Raw genomic sequence first — 22,537 nt, 5'->3', positions numbered from 1 at the left:
ACCATCAAAAATGGTGACACGTTTAAGATTGATTTTGATGGTGGATCACCTTCACATTCACTTCTTCTGTATTCCATTGACCAATCGGCTTCAGGTGACCTCTTTTTGTGGTATGACCATATAAACGGTCCATGATACTGATAAGCTTCCAGGTTTTCATAAAATAGACGCCGTATTATCCAATATTTGGAGTTCCATTCCACATAAGCCGCATCGCCCTCTATGGCGCCACTGATTCCTAGCCTTATTTGCGCCCGGGTGAGTTTAAATTCGAAGCGGTAATTGAAATCACGGTATTCCCTTCGGTAAATAAGATTTCCGTGTCCACCGTTTTCAGGGCGAATCACAATTTCACCCGCTTCCACAGTAATCTGTTTATTTCCAATCCAACCGTTCAGGTTCTTACCGTTGAAAAGGGCTGTAAATCCGTCGCTTTTTCGGCATCTGTCAGCGCGTACTCTTTTCACTAATTTCACGCACATTGTATCCCTAAAGGCTAAATCGGTGCCATGCGCCTGCAGTTCAACTTGCTCCGGTTGGGAAGATGGGTAAGTTCGATCCCAATAATTTTACAAGTGGTACATTTATCCACAACCAACTCGCGTTCAAATAGACAGTCACCTTCTCCCAATCATGGTGATTGTGAAAAGTATTCCACTCTCCTACCGGATTATCAGCAACTTTGAGTGGTTTTGATAGATTGGTTTGATTATTATACAATCCGCCTGATCCCACTGGGCTCCAAACTTCTACGCGCGAGGTATCCCAAACCTGAACTTGTGGCGTTCCGCGCAGGTAAATCCCGCTGTCACCATTTTTGGTTGATGCGCCAGTCAACCAGCATTTCAAAATCGCCATAGTCCTTTATACCGAACAAAGGTTGGCGCCTTTACAGTGAAGGCGATGGTCGCGTCTTTTACAAGCCTGTTGTTCAGCATTTCTTGATTGGCTTCTTTTTTGTTTCCTGGCCAATGTTTTTCGCATCCATTTTAGCTCTGGTGAGTGGATTGCCAACTAATCCTTTCCAACCGGTTAGATCATGACCGTTAAACATCGACACAAAACCGGCTTCTTTTGGCATTGCATCCATGTATTTTCGGATGTTAATCTTAAAATAATTACTCTCCGGTCCGCCAATGATCTGCTCTGTTCGTTCCAGAATTTGGTATACTTCATCACCATAAAAGCCAACCTTTTTACCTTGTGCTGGCAAGGCAATTTCATTATTGACCGGCAAGCAGCTTGTTGCATGCCTTTTTGATCAAGGTACTGTGAGAGGTAAATAAGACAGAGATACGTTTTGACATTTCCAAGCGATGAAATGACCAACTCCTTTTCCTGATCATTAGTAGCAAGCGTCATGATCTTTCTCAATTGAAGTAGTTTCTGATCGGCATTTAGGTTGAATGCGAAATTTGTGAAACAAAGCCGTTATATGCTTTTGTACGATATTGCTGGTGAGTTAGTAGTCTTACAAATATCTCAAATAGTGTGGCAGATGCCGAATGGTCTTTCCATTGCGTCTATGCTATAAAAGCAGCCTCTTTTAAAGTACCATACTGAATAGACGAAGAATATTGGATACCTTTATCTAAAGCAGGTTGGCCTCCTAATTGTGGGAGATACGGCCATTAAAGGTTCTTTTTTCTGAGCTTTATCTAAAGCAACAAGCCTTTATTTATCCTTTGTCGACATCTTTGCAATCCGTAAACCGCTGCATAAACTGCTTCTGCACTAGGCTTAATGTGCTGGTTGTCTACCTTTGATGACAGGTTGATGAGTTGATTCAAGTTTTTCAGCGCTGGCGGTTCTTTTTAAGGCTGATAAGGCGGCTGTTTTTTACCTGATCATCTGCATCTGAAGTTAGGCATGGATCTGGTCGAAAATATTGCTGGCCTGATTTGGCAGCGATCACATCTATCAGTGCTGCTTTTGCACTTCCTGAGTTGATCCTGGCCCCGGCGATGGGTGCCAGATGTTCCCGATCAACCAGTAAAGAAGTATTGCTTTGGCTTGTTCAATATCATTACCTGAAAGGATATGCTTAATATTTTGTGGTTACACGTTCTCTTTTTTGCAGAGAGGCAATGAGCGGTTAAACTGGCATTACGGGACATTTGCAAAAGGAGAAGAGAGACTTGATTGTAGATAAGGAACAGCGCGGCGTTATCCACATTTTGTCCACAGCATGACAATAATATCTTCCTGACAGCTGAATGGAAGATTTGGCTTTACTAATCCATTTCTTTGTTGTGCGAACATCACCAATTTCACTGGCAAGAAGAATGGCTGTTCGATACGCTTTGTCATTGTTATCAATAGCTGTTTAACAGAACGGCGTTCGCTTTATCTCGAAATACCGTGCATATTATTTTAGAGCAGCGGCATTATTGTGAAGCAGTATCGGGTTCATTGTTTAATTCCATCAATTTCAAGACATGCTTTTTTACATGTTTTTAAATGCCCGTTTTCACAAGTTGCTGAGCATAGCCAATGAACGCGGCAGCTGCATTGGGTCGCTTTCATATTTAAAACTAACCTTTATCTTTGCAGCATTAAGCAAGGTTACTGTAGGAATCCGGGTTTCCTATTGATGCCAAAGCTGCCAGATAACTTTTTGGAGGTTCGTATCATTACTGCTTCAGTGCAAAATATAGTCAGTGGGCTTTATTCGACTTTTAGTTCTCCCAAGCTTTAACAATGGTAATCGTGGTTTTTTATCTTGGGCTATCGGCATTGCTTCATAAAGTGCCATTTTCTGCCCTCTGTGCTACAATGGGTGAGAAGTAATTGTGTTGGCCGGTTCGCACAATTTATTGTCGGTAAGATATGTTTTGGCCTTTTCGATACTCGCTTGTTGACCGATCGAATTGAGTTGTCGGATAAAAAAATGTTTTTATCGCTTTGTCGCTTTCTCTATCTAAGGCTTTAATGAATTCGGCTTCACAAACGACGTTGTCTCTCATTTTTTCAAGCCACTTGTGTACCTGGCCAGGCTATTCAGCAAAAAACGAACGGCCCGTATCATCTCCTGTTCCCGGAGCGATGGTATATCAGTAAGCGGGAGATAAACGGCGCACCATAGAAATGACAGTCTGCATTAACTTTATCCAAATGTTCCAGATCGTCAGTTGGCATTAATGCCAATACATCTGCAACTTTTGTTTCAAGGGTGTTGCGCTGATCCTGAGCCTGTATTTCCAATATCAGGAACAGGCTTAATGAGCTTTATATATTGATAGTATCTTTTTCATTGAGTTAGTTTTTTTATTTATTGTTTCTTGAGTTACTTATAAGCTGATTTAACCCTAGTGATTGATCTTGGATTCCTCCTTTCCAGACAAATACTAGAATGTCCAGGGGCCTCGCATGGGTGATTGATCAACCTGTTGGCACCTTCATCATCAATAAACCGCTGTTTGTCCGGATCTTTCGAATTTCAAATTCCTTCCCAGTCGCACGGCTATCACTCCAAGATTTACAAGCGTACAGGAACGATGGCCATTCAGCTCATTGAGCGCAAATTTTTGTCGGGTACGCACCGAATCACTAAACGTACGACTTGAGGTTGCGGATCTGGTAAGGTTTCGATCAGCTTATGAGATTTGGGATGTCGGATTCGAAGTTTCGGAATATTTTTGCCATTGGGACCTTCGTATAGGCGGCACTCTTTATCTTTATTCTCACATCGTGAATAATCTTACAGCCATCTGCATAAGTATATTCAATGCGTCTCCACGACCCAACAGCATCATAATGTTGTTGAGGGCATCAAACATCGATTCGTACCGTGCTGGTTTTATCTTTTCCAAGAGGTATTGAACCGGATCGAGGTAATGCTGTCCCATATCACCTAATCCCCCACCATCATAGTCCCAATACCCACGAAATTGGAATGCACGCGTTCCGGGTTGTAAGGTTTGTGCGGATGCGGGTTCCAAGCCACATATTGTAATCCAGGGTGATCAGGTACGCGCATGGGTTTCAGGTTATGCTTCCCACTCCAGTAAAATTTCCAGTTATAGCCGGTATCCCACTCACAGTTACTTTTAATGGCCAACCTAATACGCCACTGTCAATAGCTTTTTTTTAGGGGTTGACGGAGTGCCCAAACCATTAGAATGTATCTCTAAAGCGGAACCAGGTATTCAGACGAAATCATGCGTCCATGCTTATTCACTTCTTCAACTACTTCTGGCCTTCACCGTGGTTCGTGTCATGGGTTTTTCACACCAGTGTCCTTACCGGCCCGGGCCGCTTCAACGGCCATTAGTCCATGCCAATGTGGGGGAGTCGCATATGCACCACATCAATGTCCGGTCGCTGAAGTACTTCACGTAATCCGTATAGCCGGCAACGCCTTTCCAACCTGATTGAGGACATCCTTCAAGTGGTTCCGATCACATCACACCACAGCCAATTGTTTAGTCCCTTCATAGGATATATGACCACGGCCCATGCCACCAACGCGATAATGGCTTTTGTCAATTGATCACTTGGTGCTATAATCCCTTTCCACCCAGTACGTGACGCGGAACGATTGTTATTCCAGCACGACTGCAAGATTTTTTCAGGAACTTTCTTCTGTCCGTTGCTTCTTTTTTTTTCCATCAGGTATCGATTTTTTTTATTGGATTTACGATTTCTTCTATACTGATTCAAATTACAAAAAGATGAAGGACGATGCACTATTTGATGATCGTCAATTATGTAATATCCTTGCAAGAATAGTTGAAGACGGTTTAAAACCTGGGGTAACAACGGGTAACGGGGAAAATCAATCCATATATACTTGTTAATGCACCCTCAATACAAGAAGATTGAAGAGTTTGGTTTTTATGATGACAGAGCAAATTCCTTAAAAATGAGTAATAGTTAGCTGCAAACCAATAGAATTGATCGACGAATAATTGATTATTGATGATAAATTCAGCAAAGGTAGTGTCAAAAGGTTGGTTGTAGCATTGATGGTAGTTTTTGTGAAAATGTTCAAAGCACTCGTGTTGCCAATGTCTTTTTTTGGAGTATAAAAAGTTTATTGACCTTGTATTTTAACACTGTTTCATTGAGTGGATTCAAAGATGAGAAGGGCATTAGATAGCCTTACGCCAGGCGATGGTTGGATATTAGTCGTTGCTTTGGTAAAGTGGATCACTAAGAGGTCAAGTAATTCATCCGATATTTTACTCTTGAATTCATCCAGCCATGCATCTTCCATTTGAGGTTAGAACAGCTCCTTTTTATTATTGAAAGTTAGTTGTTCCAATTGCACATATATTCAGGTTATCCCTGCCGGATTCTTTGATGTGATTTTAATAACAGAAAATACTGTTTTAAATCCACAAACACATCTTCCTGAAAGCAATCATCACTTTTTGTCCTTGAATATCAATACTGATCCCACTGTTTTGAGAGAAGATATCCCGTAAGGCGTTGTATTTGAGTACTTCGTTGTTTTGGCACTTTCAGCCGAAAACCAGCCATATTTTATCGGTTAATTAGTTTTGAACTGATCCCATTCTCTCTAAATGTGGCAATCATAACCAGTTAAAATATTTGTTTTCGCGCGTTGAGAAACGAGGTGTTAAATCTTTCATTATCACGGTTTGATAAACGAAATCCTCCAAATATTTCTAATGTTGTTAGTTTACCTTTGGGGCCTCCTTTGGAATGTAGGGATGTGTTTGGCGATGATTGTTGGTTCTAAGTTTAATGCGCGCTCTTTTTTTCGACGTGAAGTATCATTGAAGGCGAATAGCAATGATAAAGCCAACCACCAATAATAAAGCGGCAATTACTAGATATTTCATCCAAAGGGACACTGTCGTCATCAAGCCCCTGTGTATACACTCGCAATACTTCTTCATCGCATTAAAGCTCTGTTCCAAATGGCAATGATCGTCCATCATACCTTCAAAATATCATTCCATAGATTCGTTCCCTACTTAATGAATGATTGGACGGTATGAAATTCAGCAGATTTTTTTTCACCAATGAATAATCCATTTTTAAAAAAACGAAACGCCTTTATTGGCAGAAAATACGAAGGCTAAATGTTGCCATTCATTTTTCGAACGACAATAGAGTCGGAATAAATGATCTTTAATACCGGAGTGGTAAATAAGAGGCGGACCATCTCTAGAGCTTTACCGAAAACGCTTCACCCTTTCCAAGAATGCTGCGTTTACCTGTGATTGATGAGGGAAAGAACCACCCCGCAGATGGTAATATTATCTTCCAGTTAAATTTTGGGAGTATCAAAGTCAATAAAGTGATTTTCGCCTTTAAATAACCACACATTGCCGGGGAAACATCTTGGGTATATTCGATATTACTATATGAGGCTTTTGTTTTACCTACCAAGTTGTTGTTGCTTTGTCAAAATTGTAAGGAGGTGCTTTTTATTAACCAGGGCGTTGAGTAAGCGTAAAACACTTTATTTCCTCAGAAGTAAAGCTTTTTAAAATTGAAAGACATCGGGAAAAGCGAAATCCATCTTTTGCGGGTAATTTTTTATGGGAATATGTATTTTTTCCATGGGAGATCAAATTCTGGGATTTCTTTCCAGGATATTCCATTAAGTGTAAGTGTTATTGTATTTTACATTCGTCAATCCCAAACTATGGATCATGTAATTCTAAATAACAAAAATTTTTCAATGTGATCTGTGTTTAAGAAATTAGGCAGTTTTTCGTGAATGTATTAAAAAGGATGGGTACTTTATGGGGTTTTGTGATGTTAATAAATCTTTTTAAGGAATGAGTACTTGGGGCCATTCTAAAAACAATAAATGTCATTGGCCGGGTTTCGGAGAATCCGTTTGCTAACTTCGGGGAAATTTCTCATCCACCAAATAATCACACAAATGCATTTAATGGAATAATATAAAGGAAGGTTACGGGGCAAAAACGAACAATCGTTTCCCCTTTTTTGACATTCATCCAGTTATCAAGCTTGTCATTCCAGGCGCTTTGGAAGTTTTTTTTAAATTGGTGGTTTTAAGCAGGTCGGGTAAGTCAGGTGCGGTTGCTTAAGATAAGGGTTAATATGGAGTCATTATTTATGCTTAGGAAATTAGCGCATCGTTTTATATATCCTGAATAGGTGCGCCAGTAAAAAAGGATTATAAATGCACCCATAACTTCTATTAGTTTTCATCCAATTTTTTACTTGGGTTCACAACTAGAAAAAACTTGATCGTCAAGACTATTCTTTCCATCTACTTCCAGGGAAAATGATTTGAATCTGAAACTTTTCAATGCGGATGTATTTAAAAAGGAAAACCTCTTGAGAATACTATACCTACAAAAATAGATAAAGAGTAAAAGAAGCTTACTTTGGCAGATAAGAGATCAAAAATTTTTACTCAAACTGTTATTTTTATAGGTTTTAATCGCTTTTCTCTTTATCCAAAGTTTGCTTGGGTTTATATTTTCACCTCAATACATAAATGGATGTCTTTTTTCATAAACCCTTAGGGTTTTTTGAAAAATAAGAAAAACAGTCTCAGGGTTTTCAAAACATAACCCTTTTTTCTTACGGACGAACTCAAAAAAAAGATGATCCCCCCCTTTGGGTCATTTAAAGGGCAAAAAAGATGTAGAGCAATCCCCCCTTTATCTGTTCTCCACACCTGATGTCGGAAAAAAGAATTTTTTTTAAACTTTTGATGAAGGAAACCAAGAGTTGTTTACTAAACCCCAAACCTCAATCCAAAGTTTTACCTCTTGAGGCATTCCCCCTCGTCAACGGTATATTTACTGTTGCTCCTTTTATAAGCTCTTGCTGATTTGGGCCCGTTTGACGGCTTACGTTAATACCCCTTTTACTTCCAATAATTTCATCATGTTTGCAGCCCCCTATGAAGGTTTTTTGGGAAACCCTTATCAATCCGACTTTGGTGTGAGGTTAACCCATGGTAAAACCACCAGGTTTGACGAAAAGGGGGGTAAAAAAGGTTTTTTGGGTTCAAGTTAGCCCCCAAAACGTTGGTAGTCAAAATAGAATTTTAGCGGCAAAATATGGCCCCATAAAACCCTATTTAAGTATGTGAAGATGGTGGCACCGGTGCCGAGGTGCCTGCATTTGAATCGGTTCGCCCGGTTATTGAAAATTCCCCGATGTGAAGGAAAATCACTGCGCCCATTATCGTATTTAAACCCTCCACCATACCCGGATAATTTCATTTCATGGGTGTTTATCAAATTGAGATATGCACTAAAACTCCTTTTAACCCAGGGGTTGCACAATACAAAAGCCGATCCCCCTTTGTATCGTTAAAGAACCAGCCATTTAATTGGGTATCCCCATTTAAAAACAGGGCTGATTGTACGGTGGTACCCAACCCGATGATCGGCTTTAAAAAATTGCTCGCCTTGTCCGGTATATCTTAAGGTTGACTATATAACCGAAAAAAGACGCTTTTGATAATGTCTTCTACACTTCTGCTTAAAAAATGCCCCCCAGTTACCCTTTTGAAATCGGGCCCCGAAGGATCAAAATTCTTAACAAAGGCAGCGCCATACCCTGGCGTTACCGATTCACCATTCGCAATTCATTGCCTTTACTTTGTTGCGGTCCGTTTTTTACCCCCAAACCCCGCCCCCAGGTCGAATGGTACCGTCAAAGCCCAATCTCTTGGGGTCGTATGTCCTCGATATATTGTGGGAAGCCCCTGAATCAAATTACAAACCAAGATTTCCCTCCTGATTATTAAGGATACTTTTCCCAGTACTTGTTTTCCCTTTTTATTTTAGAGGAACGGTTTTTAAAAGCCCATTGCTTTGGGCCATCAAAACTGCAAAACAAAACCAAGTAGAAAAAGGTAAAATATCCTTTCTTATCACATATTACGCATCTTTGACTTATAAGTGAGAAATAAAGATTTCAATGCTTTTCTAGCATTGGGTTTGGTCGTTGGGTCGAAGGGCGTTCATGTTATTCTCTACGATACGACCTTCCGGATCAGGCAATATAAAACGCGGTACGCCGCTAACTTTAAAGAACTTGGGAAATGGCGAATCAAATACCCGCACCAAATATTTGTTGTACATGGCCGACTTTTTAGTTTTTAAATAGTTGTTCACCGATTTATGATCATCATTAAATGATAGCTCAAAAGCTATTTTTTCTTTTTTGAATGATCGGCCAGCTCTTTAAAATGAGGCAAGTCTTTTACAGGGTCCACACCAGGTAAGCCCACATATAAATGTACCCCTTTTTCCCAATGGATTCCGGGGACGGCATGACTTTTTTCTTTTTGCCTTTCTCAATTCAAAATCGGGGTACTTCTTTACCTGGCAAAAATAGTTTCAAATTTCGTTTCCACTTACCCAGGCGCTTCTATTTCTTTTGGAATTGTAGGTTTTATAGGTATCGATAAATTCCTGCACCTGCCGATCATATATCCTGAAATTTTTCTTTGGGGGTTCAGGGACTCAGTGATCGACGGCAGGATTCTGGTGGTGATTCAAGGTGGTTCAAACTTTATCAGTCCCTATATAAAATTGGCAAAATTTCTGTTTTCAATCCAGTCAACATAAAACCCCTTTGCAAGTACCAGCGCATGCGTATTCAATTCAATTTCATTGAACTGTTGCGTCAAAATCCTTTTGGGACTCCGGGCATTCTTAATTTTACCGGGCATCATTACAGGCCGCTTTCTATACTCAGTCACAATCGCTTTATATAATTTTTTTGGGAAGCCTGAAAAAATCCTGCATACTGTTTCAAGGGTCCAGATGTGAAATTGAACTTGTTCAAAATTTTCAATTTTGGCAATCAAATCTTCTAAAACAATTTTTTGCCTTGAACCCGCCACCAATAACTGCATACGCTCGTCATAAAAACCAGCCCGTATAGGCATTGATTTCATTTCTTTAGATTTTAAAATATTTTAAACCCGGGTCAGCCTCAATTCCAGGCTCAACCTTTTCACCTGGGCGAAGATAGATTGGCCTTGAATCATACGATTGTTGGCAATTTAAAAAAATAGCCTTCTTCCTCTACCGGCACTGCCAAAAGAGCTTCATCATGACTACCTATTTTACTGAAAAAATGGGTATCCCCTTGGGGATGTTTGAGATGATAATTTCTTTTAAAACACTATTAACTTTGCCAATTAACAATTGCTGTTTTTAGTAGTTGCAAAAAATTTTAAGGGAAATTTCCAGTCCGAAAGTCAACAACAGTGACTTCTTTTCATTGCAATAATTATTTCATTAAAGTTAAAGAGAACTGCCCGGAACGAGCAGTTTGAAATTAGTAATAGGTTAGTTTATTGAATGATAATACGCTACTGCTCTTTACTATATTTTTTGTAGTCCATATCAATTTCCCGGGCCCGTTTTATTCTCATTTTTGATCCACAACTGATCCATCTTCCTGACTGATACCTAAAGGCTACCCCTTTAAGTTTTCCCCGGGAGATGGATCATTTGACAGACTCATACAACACATCTTCCGAATCAGTTCCATAAACACAAGAAATAAACAGCACCGGCCCTTTGCGTTAAAAAACTCTGTAGCATTCATTTCATATCGCATTTAGCTTTAAAACAGAGAGTTGCCCTTTGTATAGAAAAAACATTTCCCCGTTTACCACTTACGTGGGTACTTTGAATTTTTGTAAAAAAGGGCCCCTTTCCCGGGACGTCTATTTGACTTTGGTTCACACCTCAAATAATGACACTTTGTTTGTGCCCGGGGTAATCAGTTTTTCACGAACCCTTTTCCATTGGACTTTTTTTTTCAGTTTTACCCCTTTTCCCAAATTTAAATGATTGAATGTATTATCTACCTCAACAACTTTCCACATGCTGGTATTTGCGGTTGTAAAAATTCATGGCACCCCAAAAAAGGGAAAATATTGTTGTCCCAAGGGGGACCAAATTTAATCGTTATTTAAGCCCGATCCCCTTTTTCCATGTAAACAAAGCACTTAATGAGTTAGCCGGATTAAACGGATGTCAGGTAATTTAATCGGACAAAAAAAAGAGGATACTTGTATTGGATAAAAAATATTGCCGTAAAATTTGGGGGCATCTGAGGGTATGAATGTGATTAATACCACCTCCATAACCTAAATCAGTTGAAAAACGTGCATCGTATTCAATAATCTTTGGGAACGCCCCAAATTTTTTTTAATCTGAAAATTTTGCGAATCTCTACTTTCAAAACATAGTGATTGCCTTTCCCCTTTCAAACCCCGTATCACACCAAAAAAATGGGAGGGTTTTCCCAAATTATCTTTTTAAAATGTAGAGTGAACAGAAAAGGCGTGCCCATATCAAATCCATTACGTGATACATACTGTCTACTACGAATAAGGATTTTCAGGAGCCATTCGAATAAAGCGTGGAATAATCCCAAATTAACCTCATGCACGACTTAATCCACTTGAAAATAACCGTTGAATTCAATTGACTTTATTAAAAATTTACGAAACTCGTACTTTCATTAGTCACTTAAAACGTAATGGGGGGGGGGACTTCGCTTTTGACAAACTCACCTATGGCCAAATCCTTTTTCGGGGAAAAACAACTTTTTACCCACCTCCCATTCATAGGTCATCACATCGGCATGCAAGGTTTTGATAGGGTCGGCTTAATCGTTAAAATGTATCAAACTGCACCTTTCATATCCCCAACCGGAAGGTATCTACTTCTATTTCGTTAATCTCAGAAAAAATTGTATTTCCCCAAATTTTCATTACAACTTGTAAAAAACAAGGTCAATCCCACTGAATACATAAAGTTTTGATATCGTATTTTTCTTTTTTCATTCTTTTCAGGGTTTAAAAAAATTTTGGGGTACAGTTACACGGTTTCCATCCTCATCGTTATATTTCATTCTTCACAAAATACAATATACAGCCCCCCTATCACCGAATCCCATTTAAGTATGGTGCTGGTACACCTCCATAAACCCGACCCCGGCGCCCCAAAAGGTTTTTTAAATCTTTTGCATTTTTAAAGGGGGTGGAAATCACCCAAAAATTTAAAATTTAAATTTTCGATCCAATACCAAGGCTTATAATAGGTACCCTAAATATAAATTTTGACTGTCGAAAATCATCAATGGAAAAAGGAAAATTAGCGTTTCGTGTATCCTCAAATCAGACTGATCCCCCCATACGCGGCAAATCGGTGCGGTAAAATCCCACCGGAAAAGAATCAAGATAAGCTTCGCTGTGAGAAAACTAAAGATTCCGGCAATTATAATGCACTCCTTCGTTGGCTGAAAAACCCCGGATATTAAATTTTTGTATTCTTGGGGAACGCTCCGGCCCCAACTCCGTTTATTTTCACTTACATAAACAGAAATTCAACTATTTCCCCGGGGCCTCATTTTTTTTTTAAAAGGAGTTAGCTTTAAGCTATAACCAACTCATGATCCCACGCTGTTAGGAAAATTGACCTCTTTTCTTAGCTTTTTTCTTCCCTAATTTTTGAAAAAATAAGAGACCATTATCGTCTGTATATAGCTTGAACTATTTTTATTGCCAAATGCTTTTGTTTGCAGCGGGAAAATGAGCCAGCTTTGCATATTGGAATAAAATTATATTATCACCCCTTTATTAAATATCCCCCCATATTTTATTTCATCCTAGGTTTAGTGGTAATTACCCAGGGGACCATTAGGGAAAAAAATTTACTTGGGCTGTGTTTGTTTACTTAATTATCCCGGTCATGCAGTTTTATAGAAATAAAACAATTCCTGACCTCCCCAAAGAAATCCCGCCGCCGCTCCAAGGTCTAAATGGGAAAAAAAAACTGATTTAGTATTTGCCAGTTCACGTTTCATCCACAGGTTCGGGGCCCCGCGTTGGTTTTTTTCTGAAGTCATTGTACATTTCAGGGCCGGCTAAAATCCTGATCCATTTGATACTCCATGGCGATAAAATTACATCTCAGGTAACGTATTATGGCAGGGTATAAGGGTAAACACTATTATCTTTTTCATACCTGTTTAAAAGGGAAACATATTGCGAAGATCCATCCAGGTTTAAAAAAGGCACAAAAGCGTATGCACTTAAGGGTTTTACCAGGTTCCGATAGCTCTGTCGGGATGTAAAGCACCATAAACTCCCCGGCGTTTCATTGAAATTTAAAGAAGCATTAAGCCAATTGGTTCTTCCCGGTTTATTGAAGCCAAATATGGGTTTCTGACTGGGAACAGTCGATCGGATTACGGAATGGGAGTTAGCAACCTGGATGGTATCGATGATTCTTTTGTATTCCCCGGGTTTTTGCACATAATAGTCCTCTTTAGTAGCAACCAGCTCAGGATTAACAACCCGAACCTGTCCGCCCTCATTATCAATCACCTCTTGTGCATATTGATTAGCTGTTTCCAGATCGCGCATAAAATAATGAACCCCCTTTCCAAAATCCTTTTTACTGCCAACAAATTCATTTTACTTTTCCGATTTGTAAGAACCGGGGGAGAAGTCCCTGCGTCTGGGTTGCTCCAACCAAAATAGGATCATCTATGAGTAATGCTTCTGCTGCTTTCAGGTTGGCCAATACATTTTAAATTTTACCTCCTTTACATGTGGGGGGTTTCTTCGGTGTTTTCAAATTGGAACGCTTTTCACATATGGCCCTACAAATTTATCTGGCTCATCCAAAATAGTTTGGACCCAAAAAGCCGAACCAAATCAAAAATGCAAAAAGGCACCGGGAAAGCCTAATGCTTCTCCTTTATAATTAATTGTGTTTTTCAATTTCTCCCTCACGGAATTACCCAAGCCAAACAACAAACTATTTAAGCTTGCTTTTCGCTTGTAGAAGTTTTTCATATGTATTTGCCGAAAGCGATGTTTCTGGAACTTTCCAACTCATAAAAAGATTTTGGATAATAGTACTTATTGCCCTGTATTTTTTTTAATATTGCGCAGAAATCATTAAATCCCCAAAGAGTTTCAATCCCTTTACTTTCGTCGCTTCACTCATGCCTTGGTAATTGGCATATAAGGCATCCACAAAACCATCTTTGTTGAAAAAAATCTCCCCTCCCGACAAAAATCGGATTCGGCGTGATATCCACCAAAATCATTACAGCTGGTGGTTTTTAGAAAACAACTACAGAACAGCAATTACTTTCATATAATTTGAAATAATCTTGTTTCTTTTAAAAAAAAAATTGTCTCAGACTAAAAAAATTACACATATGAAATGGATACACAAAACCTCTTTCCTTTTTTCACATGGAAATACGGAAAACAATACTTCATTTTGAATGACGCTTTTTTAAACTACTCATTCCAAACCTTTTTTGCGGGGTTATCATTGGGCCCCTCGTTTACTAAAATTTAAGATTGGCTAACTGGAGCATTTCTCCTTTTTGAATTTCCCTGGTAGAAGGATTAATTTTTGGACTCATAATCGGCAATTTTTCGGTAGTAAACAAATTCTCCGGCCTCTTTCCAACGCCTTTTCCCAAAGGGGTCTTTATATCCGCGTTATTATGTGGATCGGGTTTTTATTACCGACTTGCAACGTTTGGTTGTAGATTTCAGCCCCCCAGCGATAGCGAAAATTCAGGATTCAGTTTAAAACTGTTTAAATTTCACATTGGCTCCAAAAATCCCCTTGTTTTCCCGGATTGAATCACCATCGATCATAAAACCCAAAATGGATTTATGTATAGGTCCGCCTCACCTGCGGGTTTGTGATGAATTTTCCTTCCCCATTGGCCGGATCAATACCTGCAGATGGGAACAAGCTTAACCGTGTTGTGGGACTCCTCTTTATAGGGGTTATTCATTGGAGTCGTTCTCGGTTGGACTTTTTATTTCATTTTTTTTTTTCCAAAATTCCATTTTCATATGAATACAGAAGCATTGACAATTTACAAAAAATTCCCTTTTTCCGGATCTTTTTTTTATAAATGACTTAAGTGATCATAATTACCCCTGATTTCGAATTTTCCGGCTTTTGATTATAACTCGAAAACCCATGGAAGGTGCGCTTTTTCATATCCCCCAATATAAATCTCGGTTTAATTTCACGATACACATTTATTTCCCCATTGAAATGTTGAATAAACCCTTCAATCCCCATCTGGCTTTCCGGTCGTTTGCCTTATACAGATCCGTTTCCCAAAGTTTAAAATATCAGCCACAAACGTCATCATAAACCTTTTGGCGAATGGGTTATTGACCCTTTTAAAAAAACATACGAGTACATTGTTTGTGCCATATTTGGCGAAAAAATTTAAAGATCGGTAACTTTCCCTAAGAGGCGCGAGTTTAAGTGATTCACAAAAGACTCTTTTTTGAAAGATTCATTATGCACATTCCAAAGGGAATACCTGAAAACCAGAAAGGAGCTACTTTTTTGTTTTCCCAAATTTACTGGAACCATCAACACGGAAGGAGGCATACAATAATTAACGGGAATCGTATCATCGTTAATTTCGGTACCCTCCGATTAATTTTGGAGGTAGAACCCCTTTTTTTTCCAATGGGACGTTCGCCCATTTATAATGTGGCTTAGTTAGGCTATTGAGAATACTGTTCCATATCCTGTTCCGACAAACTGTCTTATCCGCAGAATTTTCGGGCAATTAACCACGGCCCAAATTAATCAAGTTCTTCTTTGATATAGGATTATAACTTAGGGTGAACTCACTTCCAGTCATAGGACTCCCTTTTTTGTTTTTAATATAAGAGCTAATTTTTTTTCTACATTGTTTATTGAAGGGGCCCCCTCTTATCAAAGGAAATGAATCGCGGATCGAATGATACTGATCATTGGCACTCACATTTTTCCCAAAACTACCCGATGCTTCCCATCAAAAAGGGGCGTGAAACGCAATTATAAATTCGTTTATTTCGCAATTCGAGATACCAGTTCTCATCAAAACTGCTCAGGGTTTGCTTCATTACATGGATTGGATTGATTATATGTTTAAATTTATATAAATATCTCCATTTTATCCACCATTCGTTTATAGGATTGGGTTTCGTTATCTTGAAACGACCCATAGGGTGACTGCCGGTTTTTAAAATTGATTTAATGGTGATTTTGGTTTCTTTCTTTATAATCATTCTTACCGACATACAATACTTTTAAAACCTAACCAAAAACCGATTCCGGACGTTACTTTCATCACCCCGTCTTTGAGCCCAATTCGGGCAGTTATTCCAAACCATTTTCCTCTGCGCCCCTTCAATATATAAAGAGGGGATCTTGATTTAAAAAGCGTTTAAAAACGGCTCTGTCCTATCAAAAAGTATCAAACTCCCCGTCTTATTTCGGCCAATTTTTGATTGTATTCTTCTTTCTAATTGGTATTTACGTTCATAATCATTCCGAAGAATAAAAGTCCTGACAATCTTTCATATTCCAGTTTCTGATCAGAAATCTTTAAAATTAAGCTCCCCTCAATCAGTATCCCCAAATTTGCACTGTAAACGTGTAATGCACTCTTACCTTCCCCGCTTCCGGAGTTTGGTGGTATAACGATGACCCGTTGGCCCCACGCGAGCCATATATAAAGAGCCGCTGTTGCATCTTTCAGAATTGTAACACCCTAAACTCTATTCATATCCAAATCAAAAAACACTCTCTAAACTCACTTCAAAACCATCCATAAAAAACCCAAAGGGGTGTTTGGATTACTTTAAAAATTAGCTTTACCCCGGTCAGTATTCGGGCTTCCCTTTGTTAGGATCGCCCCAAGTCAGTTTTCCTCCATGAGCGGTGCAACCAGGATCAAAACTTCCAGTGCTGCAATTAAGTTGTCGGTTTTATTTTGGGACTAATCTTGTGAGACAAAAATTTGTCGAAGAAAGGTAAAACTCTCTTTGGTTTTATTAAAGATACCAGTCACGACCAACTTCATCGATATCACTTTACACCCGGTTGTAATTTAAGGGAAGTACTCTGTTTTTTCAGTAATGGGTTATGAACTGCTTCTGTTACCGATCATGGATATAAAATAGTTTTTTCGCATAAAGCAGCTATCAACAAATCAAAATTACCATCAAATCAGTAGCTGTACATGTTAACAAAATCTTCACCTGGGCTGGGTCCCAGATTGGCCCTCCAGTGTTTCCCCCGTCGTGGTTCGATCACTATCCCAGTAATGGTGCGTTTGGTTTGTCTTGTTGATTAACCTTGTTGGGGCCCCAAAACCCCCACTACATTATCAACTACCTTAAATCCGACAGCTAGATTTTAAGGCTGTACTCAATATTCTCCCTCCACAAAAGCATTTTCAAACGATAGCGAAAAAACTTTCTCCAAATCTAAGCGATTCGTATGATTATGCATAAACCATACTCCCCTAACCCTCACTGGTGTTCTGAATCTCCGTACTCCTAGGAACATCTTTTAAAGGTCGCATTCTTAAGCTTAAAGACAACCTAGCCATGTTGGGAGTAGGTACTGCAGATACTGATTCCCCCCCGACGTTGCCCCTGCAAATAACAAACCACGATCAAACGAAAACCGCATTAATACAGAACCCCTCGTCTTTTCTAAGTCCCCCCCCCTCCTACCAACCCAAACGACTCAATTACAGTTGGATTTTTTTTTCAAAAAATTTGAACTCTTAAGTTTAACAACACTTGGGCGTTATTTTTAATCCCCTTTGGGACGGAGGATCCCCCAAAATCTTCGGTGTTTTTTTTTTTTTTTTTTTATTTATAATTAGTTATTCATCTTTCCACAATTTTAACGTTAGCTGTTTGTTCATTCATCTGAAAGGATTTATCACCCAATCATAACGTTTATGGGTACCTGAAAAATGCAGGTTTTGGTGGTAATACCTCAACTGATACCGAAATCATACCAAAGTGCTAAAAGCATCTCATAAACACCTTCCAGGGTTTCCCCCATCGAAGCGAAAAGACACCATCTCTCCATCCTGTATAATAACTTGATTAACGCTTTCGTGATGAGTTGTCGATTTTCTTATTAAATTACGCATGGTTTAAACGGTATTATATCTCAAATAATAATCAATTACCTCAACAGCACTTTCCCTATTCAAGCGTGACTGTCTCGGCCGGCTCTATAAATAGGCTTTCACATTGAACTGGGGTTTCCTAACACCTGTACAGTGGCCCTTTCCCGGGGTATTTACAAAAAAGGTTTTTGATCTTTTGCCATCAAAATAGGCTTTCCAGTAGATATACATACGCACTTCTCCATTTTAAAAAAGGGCCGGAATTTTTTTTTAAGGTGGGTTTTGGGGGAATTCAACCAAATTTTGGTCCCATAGCCAATACCAACTTATTATTCTCCATACGCGGGACTTCCAAGTATTTTTAGGAAAAATCTCATTATAGTTTGATCATTGTGCTCAGCAGAATGGCAGAAAATAAACATTTGATTTCCCTGTTGATTTTACATCATCAATGGAGCTTCAGTAAAATTAAACGTGTTTTGAGGTTAAATCCAAACACTGAACCATCTGACTTTTATGAGTCTGGCTTTGGACCCAGGTTGAAAGTTGTTGTTTTAACTTGGTGCTTTCTGTTTTCAAGGAAAGTAAAAATTTCCCTCACGAAGTCAGTAGTGCCCAAAAAAGGAGATTGCCGGGCCCCTTGCATAAACGTCGTCGGGGTGAAAGTTTTGGGGTTTCTGCTGGGAAAAGAGTTTCATTTTAAAAAAGGGTTTCTCCCAATTCCCGATTTTCTAAATTACCAGTTTAGTCGATAAGCGATCTTTATTTGGGGAGGGTCGAAACAAGGCTCGTGACGTTTCTTCTTGCCGCAAATTTTCCAAAACTGAAGGGCTTATCCAGCGTTTCCCCGACAAGGGGGTTTTTCGGGTGTTTTGCGTGTAATTTTCGGTTTATTGCTAAATTTTTCTCCTAAACACTCTAAACCAAAGCGAAAATCAATATGGGGTTTCGAAAACACTTTTTTTTTAAAAAAAATTTTAGCAATTTAAAATGAGACTAATAGATGTATAAATGGAAACCCCATTTCTCGCGGGAATAACCGAGCGCCGCTTCTTTGGATTTTTTTATGTATTGATACTGATGCCCAATTTTTCAGCTTTTTTCCCGGGAATTTTAACCTGTGATGGTATTTAATTCACCCCACGCCGGAGATCTGGGTAAATTACGAATGGCTGCAATATTTTTTGAGCAATTCCTCCTCCACCAAATTATTTGAAAAGTGTGTTCTTTTCTTGTTCAGAATAAATCTGATGTGCCTTATCCTTGACCTTGAGGCGCGCAAAAATTCAGGCATTTTTTTTTTTGTTGAGGGAAGAAACGATTCAAGGATCCTTCAATATTCAGATTTTTGCGTTTTACCGAGATGTTGAGAGATAACCAACCGGGTCTTCGGGGGACCATAATAGAGGTTCTATGGCAAAAAACCAAACAACCCGGGCTTAATAGAGACGAAACTTTCCCTTTAGTTTGCTTTATCTCCTTCCTTCGAAAATTGATTTGGTAGGTGTAATGGTTTGCATGGGTCTATTTTGGCTTTAGTTTGAAAATATTTTTAAGAAATAAAAATTCTTCCCAAAAAAAATCTATATTTCCTTTGGCCCTTTGGGAATAAACAAAAAAAGAAAGGTGCCGCAAGCGAGCACCTTCTCAAAAATATCAATAGGATTGTTTTATTTTTGCTTATGGGATCCTAAATCTATGGTAAAAATTGAAGATGAATCCTGCTTAGAATGGTTATCGCTTTCCACGCTTAATCTTAATCTCCCCCCGTCCTCTGAACGATCTTCCGCTCTGCACCCAAAGAAAAAATAAATAACCTTTCAATGTTACCAGCCATCTCCCCAATCGACGGGCCCTGGAAATCCGGTACTCTTTGTCCTTAAATTTCAATAAGTTTAATGCACGCTCATACCCTCTGTTACAAAATTAAGGAAAGAGGGTAGCCAATGAAATTAAGGCTGAAATTCCTTTGCTTCGAATTCACGGATACGGCCAAGTAACCACCTGTTTTTTCGCGCGGATAGCCGCCACAACTCCCAACTGGTGTCCTTATAGATGAGTAATACGGGCATCGTAGATACGCTCACGGATAACCTTATGAATCCGGATCCACCATAAATCGGAACGAAATGAAAACAACTGGTTACAATACTTCTGGTGAAAACTTTCAACAAAGGATTTAAAGAAATCAGCAGCTTTTTGGAAACGTTTATCTCTTTGCGCTCTTCGGCTCCAGCTTGCGCTCTTCCGAAATATGCATGAGGTTTTATAGATGTCCACATAACGAGTTTGTTCTTAAATTTAAGTAGGGCGAACCATCCTTTTTTTCTTTCATGGTAGCCAACATTTCATTTTCGGCGGGAAATTGGATAATAGGCTTTCCAAACTGCTCCGTTCATGGGCATGGGGCCCAAGCTTCCCCGTATGCCGACTCTGAAATACCTAGGATTGCGCACCATTCCAAAACGGCACCGTTCATTTAAAAACCATCACATACTTGATCAGCCCCATTTTACGTGAACCAACAATTCAGCAGGCGCATTTTTGAAAAACCAACTCGGGGGCCCTTGGAGATCCTTTAATACTTTTTGTTTCCTAACGAGAACAAATACAGATTTTGGGCATTTGTTCATGATGAACATGGGTTAAACCTCGGGGTTCTGTGTGCTTCTTCTGAACGAGCAACACCAGAGCGATATGTCCATCCCCCCCCCATTGGTAATAAATTTGTTTTACACCGTTGAGGTTCCAATTTTCCATCCTCTTCGTTTTTAAGTGCTTTCAACTGAAAGCCGGGAAAGGTTAGAACCGGCATCGGCTCAGTTTAAAACCTTTGCTTTTTTTCACCTCCCGGAAACATTGGCAGAAAACGCGGGCCCTTTGTTTTTTCTTTAGAAAAAATCATTGATTTGTTTGGCAAAATCCTGCATCCATTTTTGACGAAACCGGCATCGCCGTGCCATTTTTCAGCGGCCCGTATAAGGATCAATGGGGAAGTTCAAAAACCAAACGTATTACGTGGGTAAGGTGATTCCATTAAGCCCGCCCTTACCAATGCATCCAGGTTTTTCCTGTGGTACTTTGGCATAAACCCCCTTCGTTATCTACAATCTTTGGCCCCTTTCCCGATCACGCCCTTTTTAGCATTTGGTGCTCGAATTCCACAATTTTCCCCAACAATTTCCAAAACTTTATCTAGCTATCCATTTGCATCTTCGAAAACGGGGCGCATAGTCAAAAATTTTTCTTTTAGCAAAATTGCGTTTTTAAAGCCCCAATCTTTTTCTTTTCGGATGCTCCCAAAGGAATTAAAATCGGTTATCTGTGAAAAAAATTTGCCCTTTCTTTTTTTATTTGTGAGTTTTCGACAAGCGGAATTTAATCCACTTTGTTTTTAAATTTCTAATGATTAGAGATTAATGGATTCATTGAATTTAACATTAAAAAATCTACATTAATCTTTACTTTTCTTTTTTTCGATAGAAATTTTAAACAGCTTAGGATTTACTTCCATAAAGTCAACGGTTCACATAATCAGCGATTTTGTTGTTTTGGGTGCATTGGGGTCATTTTTAAAGGCATTTACCCCTTGATAACTCTTCCATAACGAAGTATGCTGAATCTGGCAGAGATACACAAGCGATGTACACTTTGGACGAACAGTTACACTGTTTTGGGGCAATTGGCGCTTTATTTTCTGCGTATCCCGCATCAATAGCGCGTGAAGTCTACTTCACCTTTTTAACACTTCACCAACTCATCCCAGGAATCAAAATTCTCTTTGGATCCCTTCCTAACCACCCGAAATTTATGATGGAGGGAATTTTTTAATGTTCACCTTTGATTTTTCATGTGGCGCTCAATCACTTTACCACTAGTTTTTTAGGTTTAAGGATGGAATCACATCTATTTTGTTGACTTTTCCTTTTTTATCCCCATCGAAAATTTTTCTTTTTTCATCCCCCTTAACGCCGTTGCCTTTCTGTGGGGGACAACCCGGGGTTTTGATATGGTGGCCACGTGTTCCCCAAAAGCAGGGACGAATCAAATAAAAAGATCGTATAGGTTTTACCGGTTTTTTTAAATTCTTCGTGAGGCCCGATCTTTAAGGGTTTACAATGCATTTAAAACCCACTTGCAAAGCAGAAGAAAACGTCCGTGGTCCTAAATCACGCCCCCAAAGTCAAAGCGCCATAAGGCAATTGATGCTGCCCTTTTTGAACAATCCACAATAACAGGGGTTTTTTTGTGCGTAAATTTGTAAAAGGGGGTTTTTACAAAATATAATCACCTTGTGCACCCATCAGTCCAAAAGGATAAAGCTCCTTTTCATTTTTTTTTAGGAATGTCCCTAAAACAGTGTTCAAAGCTTACAATTTAATTGATTAGAAAGGGAAACGGCCTTTGGTAAATTAACTCGATATTCGCTACTTCCCTCCTCTTTTTCCCGAAAATAACAAATACATTATTCATTGAAATTCAATTTTTTCCCGGATCATACGGCAGGTGTTAAACAAATTACTAACTGGCTAAAATTAAACCCAATGGTTGTGATAGCATTCAATTAAACGATCAACTCTCAATTTCTCCATAAGAAGGGATGTCAATTTCTTGGACT

The sequence above is a fragment of the Penaeus chinensis genome, chromosome 34 (genome assembly GCF_019202785.1).
Source record: "Penaeus chinensis breed Huanghai No. 1 chromosome 34, ASM1920278v2, whole genome shotgun sequence".
Taxonomy (NCBI): Eukaryota; Metazoa; Arthropoda; class Malacostraca; order Decapoda; family Penaeidae; genus Penaeus; species Penaeus chinensis.
This window is presented reverse-complemented; position numbering follows the sequence as displayed.